This window comes from Carassius gibelio, chromosome A3 (genome assembly GCF_023724105.1).
Source record: "Carassius gibelio isolate Cgi1373 ecotype wild population from Czech Republic chromosome A3, carGib1.2-hapl.c, whole genome shotgun sequence".
Lineage (NCBI taxonomy): Eukaryota > Metazoa > Chordata > Actinopteri > Cypriniformes > Cyprinidae > Carassius > Carassius gibelio.
In genome coordinates this window covers 26,190,616-26,199,949 of record NC_068373.1, presented here as the reverse complement: position 1 = coordinate 26,199,949, position 9,334 = coordinate 26,190,616, and positions in this window count along the sequence as shown.

Genomic DNA, 9,334 nt, shown 5'->3' with positions numbered 1-9,334 from the left:
TCCGGGCACTTCCCACCGGGAGAAGCCCTGGGGAAGACCAAGGACACACTGGAGGGACTATGTTTCTTGGTTGGCCTGGGAATGCCTCTGTATCCCCCCAGAAGAGCTGGAGGAAGTGTCTAGGGATTGAGAAGTCTGGGCCTCTCTGCTTAGACTGCTGCCCCCGTGACCTGGCCCCGGATGACCGGAAGAAGATGGATGGATGAAAAATAAAATATTATTATATTTAAAATTGATAATATAGAATAATATATTTCTAATCATACATAATGGCTTGTTTTGTCATCAAAAATACATATAAGTGATAATTTTGTCAGCTTTTGTACCCAACGTTGGCTTGCTAATTTACTTTTTATTAAATATAAATCTGAACATGAAGATGATATCTATCTGAGTGACTATATGTTTAATATATTAATATTAATTAACTTTCTTTTATATATTAAATTTAAATCCAAAATGTTAAAATGATCAAAGACATCTTAAACAATTCCTGGAATGCCACGTGAAAATAAGCAAAAAATTGCACATTGACAAGCTTATATGCGCTTTATATTTTGAATTATATTTTAAGAATGCATTATTGTAGCAGAGTACTGAAAAGATTAAACATGTCTTTAAGACAGTATATTGTTTGTTGCATATCATCCTACCATCCATAGCAAATCATTTTAGATATCAAGTTTTCAGTTTATCAGAGGCACTACTACAATAATTTTTTTCAGCACAGTCGTGAGTACTGTTTTTAAGACGCTGTTTCTAACTGTATGTCTTGAAAAGAGACCCTTGCACAATTTCTCATTGAGCTGCACTCCCATCTGTTTTAGAATGCAAGACCATGTCTAGTGTGACTGACTCACTCATTCAGTGCTGTCTGTTCTTTATGCATGTGGATTGGTGAGGCTTGATGCCTACAGAAGCAGCTGAACTATGCTGATTGCGCACTTGAAGAAACATGAAGGTGCACCATGGTACTTTAAGCTTGAATTATTCAGATGGTGGGAAAATCCCTTATAGCATGGGTTCTCAGTTCCATCCCTTGAGGTCCACTTTCCTGCAGAGTTTAGCTCCAACATTTATCCAACACAACTGAACCAGCTCATCAAGGTCTACAAGATTGCTAGAAAGTTACAAGCAGGTGAGTTTAGGTGCATCCCCGCCATATTGTAATTACCGTGATCACGAGATACTAAATTGTAAAAAGCATTCACTTCATCGTGAAGCTCGTAATTATAACTTGTGAACTGGGAGTATTCTGAGAGCTACAACTTGTACTACCTGACCACCTCAAATTCATTAGGCGGTACTGTATGTTTAGGCATTAATAGTGCAACAGCTCGGAGTCCAAGGGTGTGAACAGCTCCAAGTAATACGTTACAACATGCCATGAATGCAGCATTTGATAAAGGGTTAAACTCTGCAATAAAAGTGGATCTTGAGGGCCAGGGTTTGATAACTGACTGCCTTAAAGAGTTTACCTACTGGTCAGAGTCTGAGTGCATGATTATATTAATATTTATTTATTTATTTATTGGATTGGTCATGACAAAATATTGATAAATATTTTAGTATGATTCATATGTTATCAAAGTTTTTGTTAATATTATGAATATTGCATTTTTATTTTTTATTTTTTTCACTTTAATTTTAAGGTTTTAGTAAATTTGTTTCTTTTTTTTTTATTTATATAAAAAATATATTTAGTTATATACAGTTACATTTTATTGATTTGTCTTAGTTTATTTTGTATTAGTACTTCAACTTGAACTAAATGAAAATGGGAAACGTTGCTTTGGCAGCTAGCTGAAATAAAGTAAGTTTGTTTTATATGTTATTTCAGTTAACTTATATTTTAAAATTTAATTTCACAATGTTTATTTTATTTAATTTTTTGATTAAAGCTAATAACCCTGAATGTAGGTTAGGTTAGGTTAATTTCAGTTCATTTTTTTTTTTCAGATGACAAATGGTTAAATAACAAAACATTTTTATGTTACTTTTCAAAATACATAGGCGAGAGGCTTACTGAACATGCATTTATTTTTTCAGGGATGAAGTGTATTACCGAAGAGCTGTAAAAACAAGTGAAGTACACCGGCTGGGAATAAGTAGTGTTTTAATGGAAAAGACAGGGAATGTGGGCATACGAGTATGTGTGAAAGAGGGCTCTTGTCAGTCCATGGTGTTGTGACAGATGACAGGAGACGTGCACAGGAGCTGTGGGTTATTTTTACTTCCAGGCATGTGGGCCGGGGCCAAGACCTCAACCACTGGCCAAGATGGGATAGCACTGTCTCTCAGTCGTCTCTTAACATCAACACCTGCCCAGGCTCTCAAAATGATTATACACTGCGCTGTTTGAGAGCTTCCCGTCAGAGAGAACACACATTCTTTTCCTCTGTTACCACTGCAGATTTCAAAATGAAACTGTACCTTCATCTGTATTGTAATCTTAAACATTAATAACGTTGTGCTGTTGGACAAAAACACTTCAACATGCTTGTGACCTGCAGCTCATGGAGGGTTTTGTTTGTGCACATTTACTCTAACATTGCCATTGGCAACATTCACTAGCATAAGCATTGGTAAATTTGTTGATGCTAGAATTGTTGTTTTTATGTTTAATGAGAATCATTAGGTCTCATTTACTAATAACTGAGTGAAATGTATAAACTTTGATCTCAGAAACAGCATGCCTTGTGTTTGTTCACATGCAGTTGTAGTGAGTATGTATCATTTATGTACATTGCAACAAATCACCAGCAGCTTCAACAGTTGTGACCAGGGCAATATTAATTTTAATTATATGCAAGAAGGTTTTTAAGACAGTTAATAGTAATTCAACTTCTTCTTCTGCAAATTTCAGTACATCAGTGCAGATTAATACATGGCTGTGTAGTTAGAATTAACTTTTTCCAAGGTATTTGTGATATCATCTATTTTATATAAACACAAAAGGCTGTTTGGTTGGTTTTTTTTGTGTTCATCTGACAGACTTTTTTTTTTTTTTTTTTTGTCTGTCTGTTTGAGTGGGCATTTCATTACCAGCGTATGTATTAATAAAAATGATAATAGGGAGGGAGAAGAAAGGATGAAGAAAGAAAGGATCAAGTGGTTCAGAAGACATAGTATGCCACCTCATCTCTGTGTCTTGCTAAGTGTGACAAAAGACTGAAATAAATGGGTGAGTGATGGACAATATTGCACCCTATTGCTCTTTGATGCCATGGAGCATGTCACTTGTTTGGTAAAAGAATGGTACTGGACTGTCTAGACTGAGTTCAGGGGCATAGAAGTGTGAATAACATAAGCATTGAATCATTCATAGGAACTCTGGTGGTTTCATGCCATTATACAAGTTCTGATGGGCACATAACTCTTCACTTTTTATAAATAGGGTCTGAAACTTTTAAAGTTAGATTGACATTTTTCAACAAAGGGGCAGTTCATGGAGGTGCAACTTCAGAGAAATGAAATATCATGTGAGTTTTCATTTTCCTATGTATTTTCTATGAGTTCTGAATGGAGGGGAAAATATTATTTCAGCATGGGTAAGAAGGTTGCAAGTACAGAGTTGCAGATTTAGCTTAAATTAAGTTGTAACTCATTAGATCATATTGATTTGTAGACTTCTCATGAATTATAGAGAGATTAGCTGATATTTTTCATCTTACAATAACATGACTAAATAACAAATGCACAGGTGTTCCTTAAAATTAGTTAATAATTAAAAATATATAAATTGAAAAGATTTGGCCAAAAAAGTTGTGGCCTAGTGGTTAGAGAGTTTGACTCCTAATTGTGGGTTTGAATCTTGGGCCGGTAATACCATGACTTAGGTGCCCTTGAGCAAGGCACTGAACACCAAAACTGCTCCCCGGGCGCCGCAGCATAAATGGCTGCCCACTGCTCCGGGTGTGTGTGTGTGTGTGTGTTCACTGCTGTGTGTGTGCACTTTGGATGGGTTAAATGCAGAGCACGAATTCTGAGTATGAGTCACCATACTTGGCTGAATGTCATGTCACTCACTCAAAATCATGATTTTAAGGTGATAAGGAGATGAGGTACCGTGGAAATTGTTCACTACTGCTTTAGTAATGGGCCACTGAAATTGACACTAAAGTGCTGGTTCCTTTGTTATTTTATTTCCTTTGCTATATTATTATTATTATTATTATAAATAATGTTTATTGCACTAGCTGTGTGCTATTTATAAAAAAAATAATAATAATTCATACAAAACACATGAATATGTCAGAAAATATGATTTTTTTTTATAGATTGTCAATTTTTTATTATTATTATAATTTTTTTATCTAATATATTAATTTGACCTGCCAAAACAGTAAATAAAATACACTTATGTAACATTGATCCATGTAAAGTAGTCTATGGCTCTTTTTCGATAGTTAAATGCTGCCGTCCAGCCCACTGCATTAAGGCACTTAACACTGGCAGTGACTTACATTGAAAAAGAACAATGTAATGTTGATTTATCAATGAAATTTGGCGATTTCTGTTAGTTTTTGGTCACCGAGAAATATGCATAAAAACATATACAGCATGTACAAATAGGGTGAAATATAATCTAGATAGTGTGACGATCGTGCACCATAGAAACACAAGGAGCGGGAGAGATCCAATTGCTGGTAGTTTATTTAACAAAAAGGGTAATTCAAAATAAACAGTCCAATGAGACGAACAAAACAGGGAACCGGAAGGAACAGAACGGGAACTCGGAGGCCGAGAAGGCAAGGGTGAGACGAGAACATTAGTAACACGAAGGGTAAGGACTCCATACAAACAACAAGGAAAGACAGGTATTTATAAGAAAACTAATGACAATAGATTTCCTGCACCTGGTGCAATTAATTGGAGTGCAATTACTGTGAAGACAGGACCAGACTAGAAGAATTATAGTGCCTCTGGTGAAGTGCCTAAGGAGAAGTGAGCTCACTAGTGGACACCCAGGAAAACAGAGACTGACAGCGTGACAGATAGTCTGCTTATTCTCATATCTGACAGATGGCAACAAATGGAATTGTTCTCTGTCTCATTAAAAACTAGCTCAGGTTTGGTTATTATTCCCCTCCCCATCCTCCTCCCAAAAGATATGTGCACAAAACCCCACTGATCTAATAAATGAAACCATCCATCTAAAAACAGCTATTTATGCTTCCTTGTACTGACTAATGTAACAGACCACGAGGGGCTCTGCATTATGAATATCAACACAATGAAACTCTTTAGTTTAATTGCTCCCTTTAGATTGTCTTACATGTTGTTTTGTGGCTCACAGAGTACGCAGAAAACTGAGGCAGAGAAATCACTTAGATGCGCAGTGCTGTGAAAACATGATAATTAGAGCAAAAAGCCCTGATGCCCCTCTGCTAGCCAAACCATCCAGAACTCCCCGTGTTTATCCATCATATTTAGAAATCATGTTGATACACGCTCATTTGCACCAGCCGAGCCCATTTATGAATGCACATTATTCTGACATGACCTTAGTTTACGATTCGTTTGGCCTGTTGGCTAAAACTAAAAAAAAAACTAGCATCACTGTGTTTAAATTTGTACATTTAGTAGCTGTAAATAGTTTTTTTTTTTTTTTTATTTAATTGTATAATGTTAGAGTGGTATAGGTAAGGTAAGGTAATGAGGGTATAGGTAAAAAAAAAAAAAAAAAACATAATTAAATTGGAGGATTGGCTTTGATAAAAACAGCCAAATATTCATAAAGGTGCTCACTCTGAGGCTTTTTTTTAATGTATTGTTTTAATTAAAAAATGTAATTCCCATAAAATTCCATAATACGACCTCTGCATTTTAATGGGTTGTTGCATTCTTAATATGATTAACTGTTTTAATTGATAACAAGCTTTATATATATATATAGAGAGAGAGAGAGAGAGAGAGAGAGATACATTTATAAAATATATATAAAGTATTAAATATATATATAAAATTATAAATATATATATAAAGTACAACAAGAGTCCTCTTTCTTTTCCATGCTGTTTAATTTGAGCTTATCCACCAACGTTTTAAATAAAAGAAACATTTTTTTTATTTATTAATTTTTTGGCCAGGCTTCAGAGTGGAGGACAGTTATTTCCAGAGAACATGCCATGAGACAAATGTCTTTGTATATTATGTGTTACAATCAGGTAAAATGTGTTTATTAGATGTATTATTTAGCCTTTGACAACAAATTCCTCTTAATTATCCTTATCTGCCAAGAGTCCTTTTTTATGATCTTTCACTTGGCATTGATAAAACTATTCAGGCTTCCTTGAGGTATTAAAAAGTGATGTCTGGCCAGCACTTGGCTTTTGTGTTTTTCTCTTTATTGGCATTCTCAAGGCAAAAGAATAAGAAAATTAATACTTGAGGAACAATAGTCATATTTTTACTGCATCAAAAGGGCTTTAAATATTTTTTTTTCCTAATGTAATCCCCACCACCAGATGAATATCACTGAAATGTTTGTCCTAAAACCCCAAACCTCGACAGAAACAGACACTTTTCTGTCTGTCAAGTTGGCTGACGTGTCTTTGCAGCAGTGAAGTGCTTTGAAAAAAAACATGTGTTAGCAAAACATCTGAAAATACTTACTTCTTGTCTTCATTTTGTAACTCTTTTGTCCAATGCTCATGAAATTGCATCGTTTCTAAACAAATAATTAAAAAAGTGTATTTTTAAATTAACTTGTACTGTAGATCAAGATTTGCTCGAATGACATTTGCGATGCCTCTAGCTCCCCCTATAAGAGCATTTCTGAATTGCAGTTATAATGAAGCCCAATTTTTCCTGTTATCTTTCTCACCACAGGAGGTGAATTTCTCAGGGGAACTCAGTATATGCTCTAATGCTGCTTTATAAATACAACTCTAGAGACACCGAGTTTCAGCACATAGCCACTTAACAGAATTCACTTATTTTTTTATTCCTCCAGCGATCTCTAATCTCTATTTTACCATCTGTTTTGGCATTCTGAGCCACTTACACTTCCATTACAGTGCCAAAACTAAAGATCGTTGTGACTATTCAGCATTTGCAACTGATATCTCCATACAACTCTGATATTCTGAAGGCTCTGTTTGTTTGAGGTTTCCAATGCAGTATAACTTAGGGATAATGGGGATGTGCTTGACGCTCACAGGTAGTTTTTGATTTTTTGCTGTGGAGGCAAATGAGGACATTGTTCAGTAGAGTTTAGAAATGTTTTATATTTTTCATCTGCCTATGGATGAAACTGCAGAATGTCAGAAAGACTCAATCAAAGGGAATCAAATTAATGTCCTACAAATTAAATTTACTTCACGCTGTGCTGATTTAAATCTGCCTGTAAACTGATTCATATGAGCTCATCTCTCACACCTCGGTACTCTAATGCATTTAAAAATCCAGACACTTTTCATGCATTCGAAAGGATAACACTTTGTTTTTGACATGCAAACTTTTTGGTATATCAATGCTAAATAGAAAAGTTTATTTCCATCGTAAAGTTTACTAAACCCTATACCAAATAAAGGTTGGAATTATTGGTTCCATGAAGAACTCTTATTATCCATGGAGTCTTTCCAGTCCACAAAATGAAAAAGGTTTTTTTAGATTATTAAAATGTTCTTCATACTATGAAAAAATGGTTCTTTTAAGAACTGTTCACTGGAAGGTTCCTTGGGGGATCCAAAGTGCTTCTTCTAAGACATTGTTGTGAACCCCCAGTTTTGTACGCTTGGTTTATAATAGTGCAGCTTCATTTATCAAGTGGCACTTGAGCCTTGTACTATATGTCTTATGTCTACAACAAAGCAAGACACAAGGTCAATGATAACGTCTCTGAAAATTACATTTATATAATTTACCCGGCTGATATTGCAACACATTTTCCATAGTAATGAGAAAGCCTTTTTCAAAGAACGTTGTAGGTTAATCAGCCTATTCCAGCAAATGACTGAAAAGCCTTTCTGCAAGACTTTGGAAGAAGAATTTATCCAATTCATAAAGCTCTTCTTTCAGAACTGAGCATAATATATTTAATGGCTAGGGCTTAATGATGGATTTTCACAGAAAACTGGCTCAGTTCTGGACCTTTAGCTCAGATTCTGGCAATACTCAGCGCCATTTATGAGGAATCTCGTACTTTAACACCCACTGTCAGTTTGAGGAACTCTGTATTCTTTTTTTTTTTTAAAACAGAAGACATTAATTTACTGACTCCTCGATCTGAGAGCGGTCTGCCAGTTGTAGTCGGCCAATGTCGTGTTCATTTTTTTGGCTCCAGAAGCTTTTTATCAAGCCTGAGAGTAGTCACATTATTTTTCACAGTTCACTGCTGGCTTTGGTGTGCATGGGAGTCTGCACAGCTGGACCAGCCAGAAAATACACCTCAGGGAATAGTCAATTCCCACTCGACTACTGTTCACGTTGGCTGAAGTTCAGAGTTTATCCAGAATATTGGACAAGGGAGAAATATTGACTTTGCTTAGCAAGTAATTGATTCATTTGCTTTCAATAGCTTGCCTGCTTGCTAGATTAGCACAAGTGACTTGTTATGAATATCCTGTTAAAATCATGGTCAGACATCAGGAGCTGTGATAGCAGTAATTCAGCCAGAAATGTACAGGATGGCACACTGGTGCCTGTATATTTTACAACTTCTAACCATATATTTCAGTAAGTTATATAATGTTAATATACCAATCTACTTATACCAAAATCAGCTTTTTATCTTAAAATCTACTTATTACATAATAAAACAGGTGGTACAACAGAATTGTTGAATGATTCATACACACTTTTTAGCTGCCAAAATGTTGACAGCTTTGTAATATATTATATCAATTATGAGGGGAAATACATTTATGGAAAATTTACATTTTTTTTGAGAGAGCTAACCATTCTTGCTTTTTTTTTTTTAAGTTTGATCAAAATAGTCTTCATAGATTCTTTTTAGTGTGAAACACTGAATGAAAAACAGTGACCTGTGTTGTTCACGGAGTGTAGTTTGCCTCACCAAAACTTATCTTCAAAGTGGGGCACTGAACTTTGTATTGGGACAGAGTTCATAGTGGACAGAAGCATGTAGAAGAAAAAATATCCCCTTTCAAAGTTTTGCTGATCTTGTTTTTATCTTTGAGTGCATTTGAGTCACTGTGTGTTTAAGAAGTGCAGTCAGGCAAAGTCACAGCACTGCAAAGGCATTATAATCTTATGAATATTAATTAGGTTAAGTCTACCATCATGGTAACTTTCCATTGTGACGCAATATCAGAAACTTCATGCTCATATATGACATAACTGAACGAGTCATGAGAAGCAGTCGTGT